The following is a 22,522-nucleotide window of genomic DNA, read 5'->3' as shown; positions in this document are numbered from 1 at the left end:
ATACTAGTTGAAAAATACTAATCAGTGGGGCGTCTGGGTGGCTCAGCTGGTTGGGTGGCGGACTTCAGCTCAGGTCGTGATCTCACAGTTCGTGGGTTTGAGCCCTGCGTCAGGCTCTGTGCTGACAGCTCGGAGCCCAGAGCCTGCTTCGGATTCTGTGTCTCCCCCTCTCTCTGTCCCCTCCCCTGCTCACACTGTGTGCCTCTCTGTCTCTCAATAATAAATAAACGTTAAAAAAATTAAAAAAAAGAAAAACATTAATCAATAAGCTTTAACATCTCATATACCCACGCATAATACACATCTACAGATTGCAAAGCTTCTAATAGCTTCCAAGCCCCACACATTGCTCTCACTTGTCCTTACGCAGGGCCGTGCAGGCAGATACATTGGCTACCTCCTTCCCTGGCTCTTATTTTGAGAGGGAGTGTGTTTCTCCTCTAATTTTTCATCTAAGAATTCCCCCAACCTTCAACACATTTTTAAAGATAGTATAATGAGCCTTTAACTGGTGTTGCCAATTTTTAACGTTTTGCCACATTTGCTTTCTCTTTCTTTCTTACATGTATTTTTATTGTTTTCCTAAAAAGTGTGATGGCGATTTGCTTATATAATAACAATTCACCCCTGAAAACTTCGTCAAATATCACTTAAGAACAAGACATGCTCCTATATCACCACAACAAAAGGATCATACTCAAGAAATGTAACATTAATATAATAGTTATCCAATATAGTTTTTCATATGTGGGAGATAATCACAGGCTATATATTATATTTAGTTGTTAAATCTCTAGAATAGCTCCTCCACCTTCTGGTCTCCTTTTCTTCCTCCTTCTTCTCCTCTTCCTCCTTTTCTGTCATGTCATTGACATTTTTTTCAAGTTTATTTATTTATTTTTGAAGGTGAGAGAGGCATGAGTTGAGAAGGGGCCCAGAGAGAGGGAGACACCGAATCAGAAGCAGGCTCCAGGCTCCGAGCTGTCAGCACAGAGCCCGATGCAGGGCTTGAATTCACAAACTGTGAGATCACGACCTGAGCTGAAGTCTGACACTTAACCGACTGAGCCACCCAGGTGCCCCAATGTCATTGACATTTTTGAAGTGTGCGGGCCAGTCATTGCCTCATTACTAGATTCAGGGTAAAGATTTTTTAGAAAAACCTCTACCTTAAAAATTAGACTTTTAATGTGTGCTTTAATAGCTGTAAAAGACACAGTACAGTGAAGTGGATACGAGCCCAGTCCACACAGCCACACATGCGTGGGCTCAAATCCAGTTCCACCACTCATGCACCATGAGCAGTATTCGGTAGTTCTCTGCCTCTGCTTCCCTATTATAAGATGGGGATGATGATACCACCCGTCTCACAGGACTGTTATGCACATTAAATAGGTTAGTGTATGTGATGCACTTAGTACTTGCCATGTGATAAATGCTTTATGTTAGCTCTGTTTATGGTTTTAAAACAACCTTGACTAATTTCTTTTTTTTTAATGTTTTTTTTTATTTATTTTTGAGACAGAGAGAGAGCATGAGCAGGGGAGGGGCAGAGAAAGGGGGAGATACAGAATCTGAAGCAGGCTCCAGGCTCTGAGCTGTCAGCACAGAGCCTGACGCGGGGCTAAAACTCACAGAGTATGAGATCATGACCTGAGCTGAAGTCAGACGCTCAACCGACTGAGCCACCCAGGCGCCCAGACCTTGACTAATTTCTATGTAGCGGTTGAGATGGGGGTGGGTGCGGCCAGAGAGAGGGTGGCAAGAAACACAGGAGGAAGCTTTTATCATCCCTGAGTATAGAGTAACTATCAAAGACATGGCTTGGAATTTTAATTAAATCCCAGTATCGTTTTTTGCAATCTGGCGTATTTCCACCTCATCACCTTTGACACATGACATTGATGGTACATTCCAAAGGGAGAGTAAGGTGCATTTCCAGGCAATCCCTGGGAGTTTCAGAGGTGAGCCGCCCTGATCTGACACGCCCCTAGAGGGCAGCAGAGGCCCTAGCAGATCTGGGCTCCTTTGCAAGTGAAGCCCTGGTGAGTCGCTTCTTTCCACAAACCACAACTGGGGTGGGAGGTCGCTTTACTCAACAGCATAAATAGGTGTGCGATTGTTTACTTGGGGAGGGGTAGCGAATGACCCCGTGTAACCCCGGAATTCATTCTCTTTTTTTGTAAGAAAGATACTCTTAAACGTAACCGTTTCTGAAGACTAAATATATCACACGAATGTGTGTGCTTCTTCCAAAGCAGGGTAACATGAAGCTCACGAGGTCTGGTTCCAGCAATTAATTCTTAGCAAGCAGCTGAGTGTTGAGAGTGACTCTGTGATATAATTGCTGCCAGTGCCAAGTCCCCATGGGCAGGGAATACCGTCTCCTCTGTGCAGAACAGAGCTTATCAGCCCGGCTGCTTGCTTCTACTTTACAGTTTCCAAACATGGATAGGGGCTCTCTGCTTTAGAGCAACTTTAAGAGCTTCCGGTCGCTGTTTCTATCAGAAGTCAAGTTTTCTCCTATAGCTTAGCTATTACCAAGTGTGAAACCGGGGTCTCTTTTAAAGACGCGCAGAGCGTTCAAAAATAGATTCAACTACAAATAAATTACGAACAACATTAATCGCACATTCTGGATACTTCAGGCGGGCAGTTCAAAGTAATGGGCAGGAGCAAGGAATCTGAGAGCCCATAACCCAGACCTGAATTCCAACTCCACAACTAAATAGCTGTGTGGCCTTGAATGAGTTATTTAACTTCTCTGTGCCTCAGTTTCCTCTTCTATAAAATGGAGATACTGCTAGTATCTACCTCATAGCGTTGCTAGGAGACTTTTAGGAGTTAATATATGTGACACTTCCAACAGGCCCTTGCATTTACAGTAAAACCTTGGTGTGTGAGCACAATTCATTCTGGAAACATGCTATCCATGTAGTCCAAAGTGCTCATATATCAAAGCAAATTTCTTTTTTTTTTTTTTTTTTTTTTAATTTTTTTTTTCAATGTTTATTTTTTTTTTATTTTTGGGACAGAGAGAGACAGAGCATGAACGGGGGAGGGGCAGAGAGAGAGGGAGACACAGAATCGGAAACAGGCTCCAGGCTCCGAGCCATCAGCCCAGAGCCCGACGCGGGGCTCGAACTCACGGACTGCGAGATCGTGACCTGGCTGAAGTCGGACGCTTAACCGACTGCGCCACCCAGGCGCCCCTATCAAAGCAAATTTCAAGAACCATTGGCTCAGTTGTGATCATGTGACACTTGGCATCAGGCTCTACTCATATTGCGAAACATTGCTCATTTACCAAGTTAAAATTTACTAGAAATGTTTGCTTGTCTTGTGGAACACTTGCAGAACAGGTCACTTGCAAGCCAAGGTTTTACTGTAATAAGTACCGTAGAACTGTTAGCTTTTATTATCTAGGATCTCAGAAACTTTGGCAAGCATCCAAGCCTTTCCCTCCTTCATTCTCCCTCCTGAACAATATGGCGGCACAGCAGACACTGGGCCTCAATGCGCCCACAGAACGTTACCCTCCGTAGGTGTCTGCTAAAAAGGGGAATTTTCCCCTTCACCCAAAACACACAGGAAGAAAACTGTACAAATTCTGCATTCCCTCAGCCTTCCCCTTAAAGTGTCTTCCTCCACCTTCGTGCTGCCCTCTTTGGACCAGTAAGGTTCTCGCTGATTTTCTTGACAGAGGTTGGGTCAGCACTCGTTTCTCTTAGTCACTGGATCTACCACAGTGATTCGCAAACTCTTGAGTTGACTTAATTGGTCACCCAAACATTAGGCACAAACTTTTCCTCTTTTTACCGAGGGCAAAGAGACAGACAAGTAACATACATACCCCCTCTTTTAAAACAGAAAATAAAGAGAATTCCTTTAGCAAAACTAAAGTGAATTCCTTTAAAAGTTTAAAAAATATTTCAGAAAAGTGTTCCACAAAAACTAAAAAAGAAGAAAATTGCTTCAATGACTTGGAACAGAATATAAGTTTTATTTAAAATAAAAAAAAAAAACTTAGAGGCACTTGGGTGGCACCAACCAAGAGCTGGTTAAGTTCCAACTCTTGATTTCAGCTCAGGTCAGGAACTCACAGTTCGTGGGATTGAGCCCCACATCAGGCTCTGCACTAACAGCACGGAGCCTGCTTGGGAGTCTCTGTCTCTCCCTCTCCCTCTGCCCCTCCCTTGCTCGTGCAATCTCTCTCTCTCTCTCTCATAATAAATAAGCTTAAAAAAAATGAATAAAAATAAAAATAAAACATTTTAAACATTCAAAAACAATTAAGAGGGTGATAAGTAGATATCAGATCAGGTCAGCAATATAAACTGACATCATCTTTTTTTATTTTTTTTTCAACATTTATTTATTTTTGGGACAGAGAGACACAGAGCATGAACGGGGGAGGGGCAGAGACAGAGGGAGACACAGAATCGGAAACAGGCTCCAGGCTCTGAGCCATCAGCCCAGAGCCCGACGCGGGGCTCGAACTCCCGGACCGCGAGATCGTGACCTGGCTGAAGTCGGACGCTCAACCGACTGCGCCACCCAGGCGCCCCTAAACGGACATCATCTTAATGTGAAACAGGATCTGCGTGAATATGCCTTGCGGAGAAAGATTTGTGGAATCACTTTTGACGTAGTTCATGAGAACTGGGCAGATTCCACTGGAAGGGTGCTTTGGGAGTAGCACATTCCTTGAGGTAAACCAAGTATCTAATGTTTTTAGTCTGTTCTCTGAGCTGAACTTAGGCTTGGGGGCTTGGGCATCTGAAACTTAGTTCAACGAATTACTAATAGATTCCTCCTCAGACATACTTCCAGCATTTTTAGAAGCCCAATAAATTCAAAATATTTTATGATACACAGTCCATTGTGAAAACGTTCAAAAATGTATTGATAAGACAGCGGCGCGCTGTGAAGATACGATCTTGCCCACCCGGCATGGGGGTTTAAGCCCATGGCTTCTGGAATCAAACTGCAGGCTTTCAGATTCCAGATATTCTACTTACAAGCTTTGAGACCTTGGCCAAGATCCGGTGGAGATAACAGACCCTACCTATAGCGGACACCTGTCGGTGTTTCTGTCCCACCCCCTTCAATAAGCACCTGATACTCTTCTTTCCTAGATTCCTCCCCCACCCCCTATACACACACACACACACACACACACACACACACATTCCTTGCCACCCATGTGGGCTGTTACCCAATGACTGGGCAGCAGGAGGGAAGCCAAGCTTCCCTTCCTAGCCTATAGGGTTTCCCTTCAGAACCAACTGAAGCTACCCCGGGAGGCCCTTGGCCTGAGATGTGCCCTTGCTTGGCTCAACTCCCTTTTCCTGCCCTCCTTCCATCACCCCTTACTGGTCTTTCCTACGACCAACTCAGGGATGACTTCCTTGCGTTGGAACCTCATCTCAGTATCTAATTCTGGAGAACTAGGACTTCACATTTAGCTGCCCCCCACCCCAGAGTTTTGAAAGAATGGATGAAGCTATTGTATCAAAAGCACCTAGAACAGCGTCTAGCATATAAGTGCTACGTAAATATTAGCTGTGGTTATGACCTGAGGTTGGCCTGCAGAACCAAGGATAACCCGGGGACTATACAGGGACTTCAGACTCACATAAAGCCACAAACATACAAACTCTTGAGAAATGTTGAGGGAGCGGAATAATCCACATAATTGCTTCCATTCGCATCACTGGTTGCACCCTTGGCCTTAATTACAAGGGAATAAATGCTTCTGGCTGAGTTGTAATATAAAGAGGCTGCCACTGTGTGCTCCCATGAGACCCGCCACAGGCATTCAATTTAGTTAATAAGTATGGATACTGGAAGACTTGAACGTCCTCTCTCCCATGTGCTATATTTTTTTATAAGTGAAAACTCTGGTTCGTCCCTTCACCGGGTTTCATGGAGTAGTTTCAAGGTTGCTTGTTTGAAGGTAAGCAGCAGGAGTCTTAAGAACTTAATTTTAAGAAATTCAAAGAGCAAAGAATGCACTTTGTTCTTTGAGTTCCTTAAACCTATATTTCATATCCTTTCATAATAATTTGTCTTTTATGGATAAAATATACACAAATCACTTAGGAAAAAAGGCATCTGAAATGACCTTGGGCGACCAAGTTCTTCTGTTTTTAAATGGCATGCACAGAGTATATTATTAAGACTTCTATATGGTAGCATTTCTAGCACAGCTCTGAAAGAGAATTTACCATTTCTTTATTATTCAGTTCAAATATAAGGGCAAAGAAACTTACTCATAGGATTTCTTTTTTTTAAGGTTTTCATTTATCAGCTCCTGGAAAAAAAACCGATATAGGCAAAATCCCAACATGATAAAACCTGAACTAAAGTAACAGTGGCTGGGGGGAACCTCTACGTGAATTATTATGATCTTAGGTCCTAAAAAAAAATTATTCTTGTCTGGTTCTCTCATCTGACCCCACTACAGACTGGCTTTTGTCCACTTCACAGCACTTGAGTCATTAATGATCTCCTCCAGGACAAATTGAATGTTCTCTCTTCTACCCTTATTCACTTTTAATCTATTTGTTGCCTTTGTTCGACTCAACCACTACCTTCCTCCTCCTCCATAAGCCTCTCTTCTAAGTTTGTCTGATCCTTTAGTATTTTTTTCCTTTTCAATTTTGTCATATATTTTAAAAATAAAAATGACAACGACAATTAGAGATGAGGGGGAAAAAAGCACCCCAACCCAAACACTATTATTTTGTTGGATTCTCACCCCACCCGTTTTTTTTTTTTTTCCTAATTGGTTTTTACATATTGTGAATAGGATTTTGTATCCTTCTTTTTCTACCAAATATTTTTTAATTCTTTCCCATGTTGCTATAGAATCTTTGAAACATCCAGTTTTAATTCCTGTTAATAATTTCATCTCTGTCTCACTCCTCCTCAGTCTGTTTCTTCTCCATGCAAATTCACCCTTCTCCCCGAATAAACCCATTGCTGAGCCAAAACTATTTTATATCCCACATTCTCGTTTCCTGTTCGAGTCTTCCTTTTGCCCTAATTATATGAACACTAATTTAAAAATAAAATAAAGTAGGGGCACCCGGGGCTCTGTTGGTTAAGAATCTGACTTTGGCTCAAGTCATGATCTCATGGTTCGTGAATTTGAGCCCCGCATCATGCTCTGTGCTGACAGTGCAAAGCCTGCCTGGGATTCTCTCTGTCTCCCTCTCTCTCTGCCCCTCCCCCACTCTCTCTCTCTCTCTCTCTCTCTCGGTCAAAATAAATAAACTTAAAATTTTTTTAAATAAATAAAATAAAGTAAAACTGTCGCACTAAAATATTCATATCCAAATACGTCCCATCCTGGAAGTTAATCTGGCAACATAGATCAAAGATATAGTCTTCTGAAATGCCTAAAACATGTTTCCTCTAAATAATTCCCAAGATTTTTTGGAATCCCTACAAAAGTAACAACTAGGTAATTAGTAATTTTCAACAAGACTGATACCAGATAGCATTTTCCAAATTCTGCTCCAGAAACGACTAGTACAATACTAGCAGATGTTCAGTTTTTTTAAAAATTTTTTTAATGTTTATTTATTTTTGAGAGAGAGAGAGAGAGAGAGAGAGAGAGAGAGAGAGAGAGAGACAGTATGAGTGGGGGAGGGGCAGGGAGAGAGAAACACACAGAATCCAAAGCAGGCTCCAGGCTCCGAGCTGTCAGCACAGAGCCTGACGCGGGGCCCAAATCCAGGAACCGTGAGATCATGACCTGAGCCAAAGTCCGACACCTAACAGACTGAGCCACCTAGGCGCCCCAAGATGTTCAGTTTTTTAAAGGGGGGGGGGGTGGAGAAGGGTGCTATGATTTAAAAAAAAAAAAGGTTGGGAAATTTTTAATTTTAAAAATTTAAAAGATTTTGTTACTGTAAGAATTTTCAGAGCCTTTAATGTTACTCCCAGCATGTAGCACAGCTGGTCGGTGTTCAATAAATATTTGTTTAGTCTGTAAATTTGCATCGTGAATCTCCAGGAAATAATACAACATGTAACATTTCCCAAAAGAAAAGCAATTTATATTTGTTAGACATATTTAAACAGCTATTTAAAAGATTGTTTATTGCCACATTGTTTAAACTAGTTAATAACTCCAGGCAATCCTCATGTCCATCAACTAGGTGATAGTGAAAGAAATTACGGTACAACGAAAGACCGCAGAGCAATTCTAGAAAGCTCAGAGACACGTCAATTCTGTGCTGACTATCTAAAGAAGAATGACTTGCTCTTCTCTCGAGGGTCTTGGGAGGAAAAAAGAGCATCTGGATCCAGGACTGAGTTGGCTCCATTCCTTGTTAGGCTGAACTGTGAACAGGACACGTTATAACTTCAGCTCAGTTCCCTCAGCTCCAGCATAAAGCTTTTAAGCCAAATGATCTGCAGGATCCCTTTAGTCAAAGTTTGACAACTTAGTCTAAGAAGTCTCATTTTAGCTGTAATGAGTTTTTTTTTGGAAATTAAATGAAGTGCAAGGAGTGTTATGCAATGAATTAATTATTTTTCTATCTTCCTCATGGACTGTAAATATTGTAATAAATTAAGCAAATAAATAAACACACATTTTTATGTCAGTTCCACGCTATATATGAAAAGTTTTACAAATTTGTGTACACTTAACCCGACGAGTCTACTTTTAGAATCTAGCCCAATGAATTACTCAAGAATGTAAAACAAGATTTAATTTAGCAACGATGTTCATTTCAACAATGGGAAAAACAACAACAACAAAACAGTACCTAACAAGGAACTTGTTAATTAGATGATAGTACATTATAAAATATCACAGTATGAAGTCATTAAAATGATGTAGAAAAACATTTAATGCTATGGGAATAGATTTACAACATATTTTTAGGATGGAAAATGCAGGTTATAAAACAGCATGTACAATATAATCCAATTTTTATTGTAAAAGATTTCTATGTTGCTAAAGAAAGGTGTTGAATGACTACAATAAAAACTTTACACTAGTAATCTCTGGGTTTATATGTGTTTTCGAAGTTTCATAAAGTTAATATACATTGCTTATAGAGCAATAAAATCAGTGATCTTATAATGTTTTTCCATAGTTGTTTCCTTAGTACTCTATGTAACATAAATAAGTCATTTATGGGATTCCATAAAACTACATCGGTAAATGTTTGCTTAAAACAGTAATGTTATTAACACTGTCATCAAAGATGCCTTGTCTCTTTTCCAAAAATAATGAATTGTGGTAAGACCAGAAATGAATTTTTTAGATGCCTTTAAAGAAATGATAGTTTCAATTGCATGCAGCCTTCTGTTTCTTGTTCCATAGTAGTCTGGTGTATTAAATGACGCTGAGAGGCATCAGTGTCTAAGACCAAGAAATAAAGGAAACCAAGGTGTCATGATTCTGAATACTTAGCATAATAAGGTTATTTGAAGACTCTACAATCTGCATTAAGGAATAAAACCAACTAGTCTCCGCAATGACACTCTAATGCCATTCTTAACATCTGTGCCTTTAAATTTCAGAAAATAGTACAACTTATTTAAAAGGTGGTGGGATCCACAGAGGATGACAATTTTTATTCTCTCCAGAACATTAAAAGGAACACCATCTTTGGCCTCCATCATTTAAGAAGAAAAAAATATTCTAACCATAAAGGTTCTAATCTCAAGTTTTTGTTTTTCTTTAAAGTCCTTTCAAATGAGTCAGTGTGGCTTTACAAATATAGATCTTGCATTGTTTGGATTCCTCTTAATTTTCTGCAGACTGGCCAAACTTTGGCAGGCACCAGCACCCCTTTGTAAAAGTCACAGTCACCTAGCAAAGAGGTCCCTGCAAAAACACCCCAAAACAAACTGGTATTTTTAGTCAACTATTCAGAAGGATATTGAGAAACATTCCGAGGATTTAGGAACATGAGTTAGGCTCAACGTTGTTTAGGTTGGGAAAAGGCAATTCTTTTGGTTGAAGTTAATTTAAATAATAAGACAGTAAAACCCAAAAGACTTTGATCCTCTCTCCCTTCCACTGTTTCCTAAAATTCAGTCGTTCATGTCTTATCTTCACAATTTTCATCGTATTGGCAAAGCACCCCTACTCTTACCACCTTAGTATTTTCTCCTTGGGTCTTCTACTCTGGGCGGTAGAATATCTATCCAATCAGAGGTTTGATGGGGTAGTGTACACATTTAACCATTCTGACATTTAAAAGGATCTTGCATATTTGCCCCCACAAACCCTCATGTAGTCTAACTTCGTCACTTCACTGAGGCCCAGCATGTTTAAGTAACGTGTTCATTACTTGCTGTGTTCGTGGTCTTACTTGAAGAGGTTGACGGAGCAGGTGATGGATTTGAAAAACAACAGCAGCTCACACAGGAGATTCTGTTCATGGGCTGTCAACATACTTACCTACAAGTTATGTCCATAATTTCACAGATGCTGGAAGTTACCTGCTCCTCCTCTTACCAATTTCACTTTTTTTTTTTACAGTTCTTAAATGGCTCAACACTCTACTGTGTTTTATCCATTCCTCCGACCGCTATTTCTCGAGTACCTGCTTTGTGCAAGACATTCCCTGAGGCTATAGTAAGGAGCCAAAGAGACAAAATACCTTGCCCTTATGAAGCTTCCTTTCTCCTGGAGAGTTCTAGCTTCCTAAATGTATGTCATGTTTCTTCTTTGCAACACTAAATCCCTGGAGTTCGAGATGTGGGTCTCATCTACTTTGGCTCCTCTGTAGTACCCCAGAGGGTGGTTTACAGTGTTAAATCAGTGAATGAACAACAAAAAGATGCACAAGCCCTTTTGTTTGTTTGTCCTTTGACCCCAAGAACTACTTTTAATCACTTCGATTTACTCCACTTCATCTATTCTTTTTTTCTTTCAGTTTTCAATTTCTCTGATTTTCATCTACAAAATCCTAAAGGTGAGAAAAGACAGGAGGAGCCAAGATGGCGGAACAGCATTTAAGTTTTTTCTGTGTCTCACATCCATGAAATACAGCCAGACCAACACTAAACCATCCTACACACCTAGAAAACTGATTGGAGGATTAACACAACAAACTGCACAACCTGAACCACAGAATTCAGCAGGTCCGCGGTGCAGAGAGGTGAATTTGGGGACCGAGAAGCCGCTGAGGATAGGGAACCACTTTTGCGGGCGGAGAGAGGATGGAGACTAGGGGTTGGAGAATATGGGAAAAGCACCCCTCCCCAAAAGCAACTGGAGAGAAAGTGGAAAATTGGAAATGGCCACAGGGACTAAACTAAAAAGGGAGAAGGGAGAAAGGAGAAAGGAGAGGGTTTAAATTCCATTAAGACTGTTAACAAGGGGAGCGCAAAGGCTGCAACTCCGCAGCTCCATACCTGGCGGTGCTCTGGTGGGAAGAGCGAATCCCCAGGAGCAGAGTGGGGTCCGGGAGGTCCTCGGGCCACACAGGGAAAAGCGGTTCCACTGATGGAAGGACATTTGGTAGAGACTGTTGAGGCCACCTGGTCCCAGCAGACCCCAGAGGCAGCCACATTCGCGGGTGCTGGGGCAAGGTCCTTAAGGGTCAAGACTGGTGCCAGCTGTGTGTTGTGATTTTCCAGAATCCCTGAAAACTGCTGCTACACTATCTCATGAACTTTTTCTGGGGTGGGCTGGCACCTGGCCACAGTCTCGGGGCACTGGCAGCAGCAGGGTCCAGCAAGCATTCCTGGGTGCAGCCGACATTCGGTCATTGCTCATTCGGCCACTGCTCCATGAGACCCTCCTGCAGAGGGCGGAATGGGTCAAAGCCGCAGTCCTTCAGAAGTAAGGGGCTGGGGAAAACAGCCACATCTGAGACGGAACTCGGGAGAGAGGTGCTGCCTGGGGCCTGGTCACGGAGAGTGAAAGAGCTGGGAGTGGAGGAAAGCTGAAGACAGGATGGATGCGTGATTGCTGATCCGGGAGAACAGACTGGGTAGCTGGGTGGCACCACTTTCACTGCTTCCGCACATGCGCATATGCATCTATCAGCACCGCAACAATCCACCCCAGTAAGCTAGCAGCGCCATCTAGTGGAGAGCGGAGCTGTTACACTGAGCCCCACCCAACTTGGCTAACTTCACTCTTCAAGAACACAAGTCTTGGGGCGCCTGGGTGGCGCAGTCGGTTAAGCGTCCGACTGCAGCCAGGTCATGATCTCGCGGTCCGTGAGTTCGAGCCCTGCGTCGGGCACTGGGCTGATGGCTCAGAGCCTGGAGCCTGTTTCCGATTCTGTGTCTCCCTCTCTCTCTGCCCCTCGCCCGTTCATGCTCTGTCTCTCTCTGTCCCAAAAATAAATAAACATTGAAAAAAAAAATTAAAAAAAAAAAAGAACACAAGTCTCACCGTCGGCTTAGTTTATGGACTATAAAGCACTACACAGACTGACTTCTAAGGGAAAACGAAGTAATTTCATGCCTACTTCAATCTATTAGCAGGTTCATCTATTCAATTTTCTTTTTTTTTTCTCTTTTACACTTTTCTTTTTCTCAAATACAGAAAGAGAAAAAAATTCATTTTTATTTTCAATTTTTATTAAAAATAATTTTCTTTAAGTTTTATTACTCTAGTTTCCACTTTTGTGTAATTTTTTTTCAAATTCTATTTTACTTCCATCATTTTATTTTAGTCTACTTCAGTGTATTCATCTTTTCAAATTTTCAAACAATTTCCTTTTTTTCTTTTTTCTCTTTTTCGTTTCTTTTCTTTTTCTTGAATGCAGAAAGAGAAAAACTTCATTTTTACTTTCAATTTCTATTAAAAATATTTTTATTTAATTTTTTACTATATTTTTTGCTTTTATGTAACTTTTTTCAAATTCTATTTTACTTCCATCATTTTATTTTAGTCTACTACAGTGTATTCACTTTGTCAAATTTTCAAATGATTTCTTTTTTTTTATCCTTTTTCTCTTCTTTCTTTTTTCTTGAATACAGAAAAAGAAGAAATTCGTATTTATTTTCAATTTTTATTAAAAATATTTTTCCTTAATTTTTTCTACTATATTCTTTAATTTTATGTATATTTTTTCAAATTCTATTTTACCTCCATCATCTCATTTTAGTCTACTTCAGTGTACTCATTTTTTCAAATTCTCAAACGATTTCCTTTTTTCCCCCGCCCCCTTTTTTTTCTCTAATCTGTCAAACCACTTTCGACACCCAGACCAAAACACACCTAGGATCTAGCATCTATTCGATTTGTGTGTGTGTGTGTGTGTGTGTGTGTGTGTGTGTTTAATTTTTAATTTGATATTTCTTTAATTTTAATTTTTTAATTTAAAATTTTCTATCTCTTTAATTCCTTTTCTACCTTCAAAATGACAAAGTGAAGGAATTAACCCCAAAAGAAAGCACTAAGAAATGACAGCCAGGGATTTAACCAACACAGATACAAGCAAAATGTCTGAACCAGAATTTAGAATCACGATAATAAGAATACTAGCCAGAGTCAAAAATAGATTAGAATCCCTTTCTGCAGAGATAAAAGAAGTAAAAAATAGCCAGAATGAAGTTAAAAATGCTATAACTGAGCTGCAATCACGGATGTATGCAGCGGCGGCAAGGATGGATGAGGCAGAACAGAGAATCAGCGATATAGAGGACAAACTTACAGAGAATAATGAAGCAGAAAAAAAGAGGAGGATTACGGCAAAAGAGCACGATTTAAGAATTAGAGAAATCAGTGACTCATTAAAAAGGAACAACATCAGAATCATAGGGGTCCCAGAAGATGAAGAGAGAGAAAAAAGGGGTAGAAGGGCTATGTGAGCAAATCATCACAGAAAACTTTCCTAACCTGGGGAAATACACAGACATCAAAATCCAGGAAGCACAGAGGACCCCCATTAGATTCCACAAAAACCAACCATCAACAAGGCATATCACAGTCAAATTCACAAAATACTCAGGCAAGGAGAGAATCATGAAACCAGCAAGGGAAAAAAAGTCCCTAACCTACAAGGGAAGACAGATCAGGTTTGGAGCAGACCTATCCACAGAAACTTGGCAGGCCAGAAAGGAGTGGCAGGATATATTCAATGTGCTGAATCAGAAAAATATGCAGCCAAGAATTCTTTGTCCAGCAAGGCTATCCTTCAAAATAGAAGGAGAGATAAAAAGTTTCCCAGACAAACAAAAATTAAAGGAGTTTGTGACCACTAAACCAGCCCTGCAAGGAATTTTAAGGGGGACTCTCTGAGGGCAGAAAAGATGAAAAAAAAAAAAAATATATATATATATACACCATAAGCATATATATAAATAATGGTATATATATAAATACTATAAGCAACAAAGATTAGAAAGGACCAGAGAATACCATCGGAAACTCCAACTCTACAAGCATCATAATGACAATAAATTCATATCTTTCAGTACTCACTCTAAACGTCAATGGAATCAATGCTCCAATCAAAAGACACAGGGTAATAGGGGCGCCTGGGTGGCTCCATTGGTTAAGCATCTGACTTCAGCTCAGGTCATGATCTCACAGTTCGTGGGTTCGAGCCCCGCGTCGGGCTCTGTGCTGACAGCTCAGAGTCTGGATCCTGCTTCGGATTCTGTGTCTGCCTCTCTCTCTGCCCCTCCCCTGCTCACGCTCTGTCTCTGTCTCAAAAAGAAATAAACATTAAAAAAAAAAAGACACAGGGTAACAGAATGGATAAGAAAACAAGATCCATCTATATGCTGTTTACAAGAGACCCACTTTAGACCTAAAGACACCTTCAGATTGAAAATAAGGGGATGGAGAACCATCTATCATGCTAATGGACAACAAAAGAAAGCCGGAGTAGCCATACTTATATCAGACAATCTAGACTTTAAAATAAAGACTGTATCAAGAGATGCAGAAGGGCATTATATCATAATCAAGGGGTCTATCCACCAAGAAGACCTAACAATTGTAAACATTCATGCACCGAATGTGGCAGCACCCAAATATATAAATCAATTAATCACAAACATAAACTCATCGCTAGTAATACCATAATAGTAGGAGACTTCAACACCCCACTCACTGCAATGGACAGATCATCTAATCAAAAAATCAACAAGGAAACAATGGCTCTGAATGACACACTGGACCAGATGGACTTAAGAGATATATTCAGACCATTTCACCCTAAAGCAGCAGAATATACATTCTTCTCCAGTGCACATGGAACATTCTCCAGAATAGACCATATACTGGGACACAAATCAGCCCTAAGTAAGTACAAAAAGATTGAGATCATACCGTGCATATTTTCAGACCACAATGCTATGAAACTCGAAATCAACCACAGGGAAAAATTTGGAAAGGTAACAAATACTTGGAGACTGAAGAACATCCTAATAAAAAATGAATGGGCTAACAAGAAGTTAAAGAGGAAATTAAAAAGTATATGGAAACCAATGAAAATGATAACACCACAACCCAAACCCTCTGGGATGCAGCAAATGTGGCCATAAGAGTAAAGTATATAGCAATCCAGGCCTTCCTAAAGAAGGAAGAAAGATCTCAGATACACAACCTAACCTTACGCCCTAAAGAGCTGGAAAAAGAACAGCAAATAAAACCCCAAACCAGCAGAAGACAGGAAATAATAAACATTAGAGCAGAAATTAATGCTATCGAAACAAAACAAAACAAAACAAAACAAAACAGAACAGATCAATAAAACCAGAAGCTGGTCCTTTGAAAGAATTAACAAAATTGATAAACCACTAGCCAGTTTGATCAAAAAGAAAAAGGAAAGGACCCAAATAAATAAAATCAAGAATGAAAGAGAAGAGATCACAACCAGCACAACAGAAATAAAAACAATAATAAGAGAATATTATGAGCAATTATATGCCAATAAAATGGGTAATCTGGAAGAAATGGACAAATTCCTAGAAACATATACACTACCAAAACTGAAACAGGAAGAAATAGAAAATTTGAACAGACCCATAACCAGCAAGGAAATCGAATTAGTAATAAAAAATCTGCCAAAAAACAAGAGTGCAGGGCCAGATGGCTTTCCAGGGGAATTCTACCAAGCATTTAAGGAAGAATTAACACCTATTGTCTTGAAACTGTTCCAAAAAATTGAAATGGAAGGAAAACTTCCAAACTCTTTCTATGAAGTCAGCATTACCTTGATTCCAAAACCAGACAGAGACCCCACTAAAAAGGAGAACTATAGACCAATTTCCCTAATGAACATGGATGCAAAAATCCTCAACAAGATATTAGCCAAACGGATCCAACAATACATTAAAAAATTATTCACCACGACCAAGCAGGATTTATACCTGGGATGCAGGGCTGGTTCAATAACCACCAAACAATTAACATGATTCATCACATCAATAAAAGAAAGGACAAGAACCATATGATCCTCTCAATAGATGCAGAGAAAGCATTTGACAAAATACAGCATCCTTTCTTGATAAAAACCCTCAAGAAAGTAGGGATAGAAGGAGCATACCTTGAGATCATAAGAGCCATATACGAACGACCCTACGCTAATATCATCCTCAATGGGGAAAAACTGAGAGCTTTCCCCCTAAGGTCAGGAACGAGACAGGGATGTCTGCTCTCGCCACTGTTATTCAACATAGTATTGGAAGTCTTAGCCTCTGCAATCAGACTACACAAAGAAATTAAAGGCATCCAAATCGGCCAGGAGGAGGTCAAGCTTTCACTCTTCGCAGATGACATGATACTCTATATGGAAAACCCAAAAGATTCCACCAAACAAACTGCTAGAATTGATTCATGAATTCAGCAAAGTTTCAGGATATAAAATCAATGCACAGAAATCGGTTGCATTCCTATCACCAACAGTGAAGTGACAGAAAGAGAAATCAAGGAATCAATCCCATTTACAGTTGCACAAAAAACCATGAAATACCTAGGAATAAATCTAACCAAAGAGGTGAAAAATCTATACACTGAAAACTATAGAAAGCTTATGAAAGAAATCGAATAAGACACCGAAAAATGGAAAAAGATTCCATGCTCCTGGATAGGAAGAACAAATATTGCTAAAATGTCAATACTACCCAAAGCAATCTACATATTCAATGCAATCCCTGTCAAAGTAACACCAGCATTCTTCACAGAGCTAGAACAAATAATCCTAAAATTTGTATGGAACCAGAAAAAGACCCTGAATAGCCAAAGCAATCTTGAAAAAGAAAACCAAAGCAGGAGGCATCACAATCCCAGACTTCAAGCTATACTATAAAGCTGTAATCATCCAGACAGTATGGTACTGGCACAAGAACAGACACTCAGATCAATGGAACAGAATACAGTACCCAGAAATGGACTCACAAACGTATGGCCAACTAATCTTTGACAAAGCAGGAAAGAATATCCAATGGAATAAAGACAGTCTCTTCAGCAAGTGGTGCTGGGAAAACTGGACATCGACATGCAGAAGAATGTACCTGGACCATTTTCTTACACCATACACAAAAATAAACTCAAAATGGATAAAAGACCTAAATGTAAGACAGGAAGCCATCAAAATCCTCAAGGAGAAAGCAGGCAAAAACCTCTTTGATCTTGGCCACAGCAACTGCTTACTCAACATATCTCCGGAGGCAAGGGAAACAAAAGCAAAAATGAATTACTGGGACCTCATCAAAATAAAAAGCTTCTGTGAAGGAAACAGTGAAGGAAACAATAAGCAAAACTAAAAGGCATCTGACGGAATGGGAGAAGATATTTGCAAATGACATATCAGATAAAGGGTTAGTATCCAAAATCGATAAAGAACTTATCAAACTCAACACCCAAAAAACAAATAATCCAGTGAAGAAATGGGCAAAAGACATGAATAGACACTTCTCCAAAGAAGGCATCCAGATGGCCAACTGACACATGAAAAAATGCTCATCACTCATCATCAGGGAAATACAAATCAAAATCATAATGAGATACCAGCTTACCTGTCAGAATGGCAAACATGAACAACTCAGGCAACTACAGCTGTTGGCGAGGATCCGGAGAAAGAGGATCTCTTTTGCATTGTTGGTTGGAATGCAAGCTGGTGCAGCCACTCTGGAACACAGTACGGAGGTTCCTCAAAAAATTGAAAATAGAACCACCCTACGACCCAGCAATTGCACTACTAGGCATTTATCCACGGGATACAGGTGTGCTTTTTTGAAGGGACACATGCACACCCATGTTTATAGCAGCACTATCAACAATAGCCAAAGTATGGAAAGAGCCCAAATGTCCATCGATGGATGAATGGATGTGGCATACATACACACACACACACACACACACACACACACACACACACACACACACAATGGAGTATTACTCGGCAATCAAAAAGAATGAAATCTTGCCATTTGCAACTACATGGATGGAACTGGAGGGTATTATGTTAAGCGAAATTAGTCAGAGAAAGACAAAAATCATATGACTTCACTCATATGAGGACTTTTAGAGACAAAACAGATGAACATTATGGAAGGGAAACAAAAGTAATATAAAAACAGGGAGGGAGACAAAACATAAGAGACTCACAAAAATGGAGAACAAACAGAGGGTTACTGGAGGGGTTGTGGGAGGGGGGATGGGCTAAATGGGTAAGGGGCTCCTGAAATCATTGTTGCACTGTATGCTAACTAATTTGGATGTAAATTTTAAAAAATAAAAAAATAAAATTAAAAAAAAGAAAAGACAAAGCTATAGCTTGTGATGAAGGAAACCCAGCAAGCAACACATGCAAAAATGAAAATTTCATCAGCCACTGTCAAAAATATGTCAGTGAAATAAATGGCAGAATGTTTGAAATTTCTTAAAAAGTAGCCATTATAGTATATTCAGATAAAATATGTGTTTGTCCTGTGTGTACTTTCTGAAATAGTTCAATATATTATTTGTCTCTTTAAAGTCTCTGTCTTTAATGATACTGTTGTGTAAATTCGTTTGGTATCAAGCAATTTGTTTTCCAGCTAAAGAAAATAGATTGTATTTACCTTAAATTTTCAAGACCTCCCAAATAATAAACAGTTAATGTCACTAGTAATCCTTACTAGGAAAGAAAACCAAACCAAAGATTTTTTTTTAAGTGTTGGGATAACTCAAAGTTAAGATGATAACAGTTGACAATTTTCAGCTTTTGCATGGATTGTTCTTCAGTTCATACTACGGACTTTTTTTCCCCTTGTATTTTTCTTCCGCCTTAAAAAAGAAATAAGCTATACTGATATATTCAAATTCTTTGTAAAAATTAAAGCTATAAAAGAGGTAGACTAAAACTTTAAGGCTTTAAATATCACACCTTATCTCTTCTTTTTGTGAAACTCCTCTGCCCTCACATAAAATCAGTGGGTGAGTTGCTAAAGGTCACCAGCCAATTGGTAACAATGGTAAAATTCTATACCCACCCCGCCTCGTTCCGTCAACTAGATGACACTGCCTCCCCCTAAACAAGAAAGTTAACAGTTCTCAATAAAAATAGAAATATACAAGCTAAACTTTTTTACATTTAGTCCTGTTTTTTTTTTTTTTTTAATGGGGGAAAAATGTGGTGTTCCAGAGGTAAAGAACAGAGCTTACAAGTCTAGATGAGAACCAAATCCGTCAGTAAAGGGTCCTTTCCCTGGACCTTTGTTGTCTCTTTATTCAATTTTTAGTATCTAGTTAGAACTATTATATTTCTGAATCATGAGGACAAAGCCAGCTTAAGCTCTTCCTCCCTCCCTCCCTCCCTTCCTTCCTTCCTCTCCCCCCAAATACAAGAAAATACGGCTGGTAGTTTAAGAATTGATCAATCTCACTCTGAAATATTTATGTACTTTTCTCTGACTTGGTTACTCCTCCCACTGATATTAATAGTTTCTTCTTCTGGGATAACTCTGCCTCTAGCAGAAATGCTGCAGTGTAGCTGAGATGCTGGTGTTGGGACTGTAAACGATGCGTTAGGAATGGTCTTGCTGCACTTCAGCCTGGAAGCAGAGGTTTCTTTCTGGGTCTACACCTTTGCCTGCCAGCGAGATAACACAGCACTGTCACTTGCGAGCATTGTTGCAACATGGGTGCTTTTGAATGTCTGGATTCTTTATTTATGTAATTTTTTTAATGTTTTTATTTTATTTTTGAGAGACAGAATGCGAGCAGGGGAGTGGCAGAGAGAGAGAGAGGGAGAGACAGAACCTGAAGCAGGCTCCAGGCTGTCAGCACAGAGCCCGACGTGGGGCTTGAACTCACGGACTGTGAGATCATGACCTGAGCTGAAGTGGGAGGCCGAACCACTGAGCCACCCAGGCGTGCCAGAGGTTGTTTTTTTAAAGCCAGAAAGAAGAGCTTGACTTTGTTGAGATGTACAATAAAGAGCAGCTGGGAGTTCTTCGACAGAAAGTCTCATTATGAAAGCAATTATTTTAAGACAAGACATTTGACAACACTAAGTCAGGCACACAGAAGAGGGGGAGACCCTACTCTGTATCCTGGGGTTGCCTTGTTTGGGTGGCACCATGGTGCTAATGCATGGGGTGTTTGGCCAGGGGTGGAACATCTGATCTGCACAGGTCTCTGCTGGGTAGTCCCTTGGTCTCATCCACAGTGGTTCCCTTGGATGGCTCACTTGTCTGCGTGAGGTCCCCTCTTAGGGATATGGGAACCCACTCTCCAGCTTCCCATTGGGAGACCTCGGAGAGTCTTTCTCCCACACACCCATTTCTGGTACACAGGGCAATCTTGGGTCTACGTGAGACTAGCACATAGGTTATCTCTGTGCTGAGTCCCCTGAATGCTAAGGGGTTTTTTGTTATGTTACCCTACTCCTCCAGCATTTAGCCTGGAGGGAAACTAAGGTGCATGTTCTTTTCTCAGAAGAGCTCCCCAACTTTCCTCTTGCTTTCCTTCCAGTTCTCCTCCCTACCCTTGTCCGGGAGAATCTTCTCTGGGCAGAGTGACTCCTTGCTCTATATTGTCATGAATCTGCAAATCGCTATGATTGGGGCTTGAGTCTCCTGAGACCCTCAGCTCCTGAATCCCAAGAGCCCTCTCCCTTGTATTCTGCAATATCATCTCTTCTCTGAGTCAGGACTATTGGCTGAATGGGAGGAACGGTGAGGGTATGGAAACAAATATCTCACAGCTGGCTGGCTGATCTCCGGCTATCTCAAAATATTACTGTCATTGCAGTAATCCAGGCATGAAGCCGTATGAACTGAGTGGCATAAAAATAAAAATGATGGGAGGCACCTGAGTGGCTCAGTTGGTTGAGCATCAGACTCTTGGTTTCAGCTCAGGTCACGATCTCGCGGTTTGTGAGTTTGAGCCCCACATCATGCTTGCACTGGCAGCATGGAGCCTGCTTGGGATTCTCTCTCCCCCTCTCTCTGTCCCTCTCCGTCCCTCAAAATAAATAAATAAACTTAGGAGAAAAATAGAAATGAAGGGACACTGAACAAGAAACACAGTGAAGAAGTAACAAAATCTTGTTTGTGGAACACACGCAAGACAGAAGAGGGGAGGAAAGGCACTTGATGGCCTGGATTGAGGTGATGTTAGCCATCATGGGACCTATTTTTCCACGGCTTATACTCCCCCTTCTCCGTTGCCTTTACACTCTAATCATGAAGTCCTGGTAACTAAATAAAAAGTTCTTCAAATCCATATCCCTCTTCTTCGTCACCACGGTCACTGTCCTTGTTCATGCCAGCAACATCTCTCCTCTGGACTATCTACTGCATCAGACTCCTTACTTCTCTCTCTCTCTGCCCTCAGCCCCCTAGAACTCATCCTACATTCAGTCATGAAGATGACCTTTCTAAAGCAACAATCAGATCGTGCCAGCCATGTTTCTCTCTGGCTTTCTAGTACCCATATAACGCATCGAATTCCTATGCTCACGGCCTTAGGGAACCCTACATCATGGGGCTTACTTTGCTGGCCCAGCTTCATTCGACATCTCTTACCTGGGGCCGTAAGTTGGGCCAAAAAGGTAGTGTACTGGACTGGTCCACGCCATGGACTCATCACAACGTAGCCTGGCTTTGAGTCCTAACCCCACTGTTCACTTGGACAAGTTATTTAACTATAGTGATTCAGTATTCTCCTCTGTAAAATGTCATTAGGAGGATTAAATGGGAATAGATTTTAAAAGTGTACCGGGGGGGGGGGGGGTGGAAGGGGCGGGGGCTTGGGTGGCTCCGTCAGTTAAGTGTGACTCTTTTAAAAAAAAATTTTTTTTCAACATTTATTTATTTTTGGGACAGAGAGAGACAGAGCATGAATGGGGGAGGGGCAGACAGAGAGGGAGACACAGAATCGGAAACAGGCTCCAGGCTCTGAGCCATCAGCCCAGAGCCTGACGCGGGGCTCGAACTCACGGACCGCGAGATCGTGACCTGGCTGCAGTCGGACGCTTAACCGACTGCACCACCCAGGCGCCCCAAGTGTGACTCTTGATTTCAGCTCAGGTCATGATCTCATGTTAAATAAAAGAAAAATACTTGGGGCACTTTGGCTGGCTCA

At 40.8% G+C, this 22,522-nt stretch overlaps 2 long non-coding RNA genes across 2 annotated transcripts; both read right to left on the bottom strand.

The window, feature by feature from the left end:
* Nucleotides 1-8,042: 8,042 nt before the first annotated feature.
* On the bottom strand, nt 8,043-14,485 carry LOC102899347. The gene is made up of 2 exons (XR_442241.4): nt 14,423-14,485; nt 8,043-9,388 (listed from the first exon to the last, which is right to left on the bottom strand). It is a non-coding gene; the product is annotated as an uncharacterized LOC102899347 (long non-coding RNA).
* A 101-nt stretch (nt 14,486-14,586) lies between these two features.
* On the bottom strand, nt 14,587-22,155 carry LOC105259661. Its single transcript, XR_006591654.1, has 3 exons — nt 19,837-22,155; nt 17,968-18,079; nt 14,587-14,646 (listed from the first exon to the last, which is right to left on the bottom strand). It is a non-coding gene; the product is annotated as an uncharacterized LOC105259661 (long non-coding RNA).
* Nucleotides 22,156-22,522: the final 367 nt, after the last annotated feature.

Source organism: Felis catus, chromosome F1 (assembly GCF_018350175.1).
Source record: "Felis catus isolate Fca126 chromosome F1, F.catus_Fca126_mat1.0, whole genome shotgun sequence".
Lineage (NCBI taxonomy): Eukaryota > Metazoa > Chordata > Mammalia > Carnivora > Felidae > Felis > Felis catus.
This window is presented reverse-complemented; position numbering and strand designations above follow the sequence as displayed.